Source organism: Cyprinodon variegatus, unplaced genomic scaffold (genome assembly GCF_000732505.1).
Source record: "Cyprinodon variegatus isolate N-32 unplaced genomic scaffold, C_variegatus-1.0 Scaffold58, whole genome shotgun sequence".
NCBI classification, from domain to species: domain Eukaryota; kingdom Metazoa; phylum Chordata; class Actinopteri; order Cyprinodontiformes; family Cyprinodontidae; genus Cyprinodon; species Cyprinodon variegatus.
The window spans coordinates 995,632-998,381 of record NW_015150511.1 but is presented as its reverse complement, the minus strand read 5'-3'; the positions used below and the strand labels follow the sequence as shown (position 1 = coordinate 998,381).

Genomic DNA, 2,750 nt, shown 5'->3' with positions numbered 1-2,750 from the left:
GTCTATCACCAACATAGGCCAATCAGCTAACCAGTATTTTCGCCCCTTCCCAAAATTACTTCAACGGAAGGTTTCCAGATGGAAATGCGGAGCAAATCCATCTGGTGGAGTCAGGTTAGAACCACTAGGCCACCACTCCTGAGGAGCTAAAGAAATAAGCAGCTGGAAGAATCTAAATGACTTTGATCTTAATTTGAGCACGTTAATAAGATGATCTGTCAATGGGAAGAGCATTTCTCCCGTAAACTAAAGCCTCATTTTCACTACTCTCTGAAAACCGATCCGTGCCGAGCTTCATTCCTTACGACTATTTACAAACAGCGCTAGCACGGTTAATCGCCTCCTTGTGACGATCTACGGTACTTCTGCTCTCTAGAGCGAAACAAGCAAGCCAACATGGCAGCGGCCATAACATTCAGGAAGTTTGCAGAGAGTCAGGCGAAGAAGCTTTGGTTAAATTTACTTGACAGAATCGGCTTTTGGGAAGTGGAAACAACAAACAATAGTCTAATCAGGGCTTACAGACGCAGGAAACAACGACAGGAGTTGAGATAAATCACTGCTAAGCAGAATCATCACCGGAAATCATGCGGCACGGTAGGGAAGCTAGTATTTTTATGAATCTCTGAAGTTTGATGATTACGGAGGCTGACTGTAAGGAGATGACGCATTCTGCTGATGTGCTCTTTTCTATCTAAGAACCAAGCCAGAACTGAACTGCGCCGAACCCTCCTGATGAACCAGTACCATGTTAGCGTGGTTCGGTTGCATCTGGTGCGGTCCGGTTCAGTTGTGCGTGCCGTTTATACTCAACAGCTATCTCTGTTTCCGTGTTTGGACCGATCTCAGCACAGTTTCTAAAGGGTAGTGGAAATGGGGCTTAAGATAATAGGATATTATTTACCTAAAATAAGTTGCTCTTTCAGTCCTAAAGGTTAAAATTGTGACACTTGTTTAAAGATGTGTCCTATTTGCAGTTTACCTGAGCAGAATGTAGACTTTTTGAGCTTAACCCACAGAGAAGCATGTCGGTGGCTACATCATGCAGTAGGGGATATCTTTCTTCCACAAAGCTGGACAGGGAGGATGAGAGAATCTAGACTAGAGTTATCTGATACCGATAACCGGGCTGAGCGTATCGGCTGAAAGCCGATGCTACAATACGGGATCATGGCTGAAACCTTTAACCTCACGTGTAACTGAAGGCCTCAGGCTTCCTTTAAAACAAGGCAATTTACACAGTTATAAATGTGTTTAATATAATTTATTTTAAAAATAGCCGGATAGCAGAAGGCTCCTCAGAGAAGAAATTATACAGTTTATGTCAGGTCTAACAACTAAAACACAGTAAAACAAGGAAAGAAAGGCACAGAGTCAGAATTCTATTTACTTGCGAGGAGAGTAGGAAGAGACCGTGCAGGTACATCTCCACCCCACTGGTCTTCAGCTTTCTCATCGCTATTTATTAAAGTCAGAGGGGGAGTCCCTAGTTACACTAGCTGAGGTTGCGCTAAAGGAATAGGAAACAAGAAATACAATTCAATTTGCAGCCTCAGTGAACAGGTCAATTTGCATTTAAATGTCTTGTGGTCAAATGGTCCAAGAACCTCCTGGTTTCGTTAAGCTTGAGCAATACTTCCTGATAGTTGACCTATACTGCTTGTGCAACACCTGTCTGGAACAGTAATATGTCACACATTATACATCATAAGAACAAACATTAAGTATCTTATACATAATTATTCCAACAGTTTAAATTAGGTAAAGCTGATAAAAGTTATCTTCAGACCGAACAGATAACACCAAATTCTTTTTTCTGTCTTCTAACGCTTTTGTCCGACTTCTTAGAAATAGACAAACTTTATTTTCATTTTGTATACGCAGAGTGTATGTAACATTTTGTTACATACAGCTTTTCGACAATGAATGAGCAGCAGCTTAGCAGTGAAGATTATATATATATATAAGATTATAGATATTTATAAAGTGCAGCAACGATCCAAATGTAAACATGGTGCAAAAGGCATTGATGGGGAAGGTTCAGAGCAGTGCAAAAAAAAAATTAAATATATATGGGGTAAAATGCAGTTGAAAAACACTGAGTTGACATGAAAAGCAACTGAGTTGAACACAGTTTTCAACAGTCTGATAGTAGCGGGGGAAAAGCTGTTGCAGAATCTGCTTCAAAGCCTCTTCCCAGAGGGGAGCAGGGAGAACAGTCCATGGTGGGGGGGTGAGGGGTCATTGATGATGTTATGGACTCGGAACACGCAGCGCTGGGATGAAATGTCTTTAGTGCAGGGAAGAGGAGCCCCCATGATCCTCTCTGCTGTTCTCACCTTCTTCCAGTCTGAGGCGCTGCAGCCTCCACACCACACAGTGAAACAGCTAATTTCCATTTTCATTTTCCTTTCTCAGATTTGAGGCAAGACATGTTGACCCTCCAAATTCTGAGGCTGATGGATCTTCTGTGGAAGGAGGCCAGTCTGGACCTCAGGTGAGGCTTTCTCTCTCTAAATGTTCTCTGCCTGTGAAGTGAAAGCTCTGCTGCCACGAAGAGTGTGAAAAATGTATTTTTGAAAAAATAAAATCTATTTTAAAAAACAAATCTGAAAAGAAAGCAATATTAATTTCAAATCTAGTTTTTAAAGTTTCATTTCTGATTGCTTTTTTTTTCAAATTGAGATTTACAGAATATGTTCTTTGCAACAATATCATAAATGTTTCAAACATTTTAAACTAAGTTTTAC

At 40.8% G+C, this 2,750-nt stretch overlaps 1 protein-coding gene across 1 annotated transcript in view; it reads left to right on the top strand.

Annotated features, from left to right (window-relative positions):
* The window catches only part of pik3cb (phosphatidylinositol-4,5-bisphosphate 3-kinase catalytic subunit beta), a 131,608-nt gene that overhangs the window by 112,419 nt on the left and 16,439 nt on the right, over window positions 1–2,750 (top strand). The gene's annotated exons all lie outside the window — the stretch shown is intronic.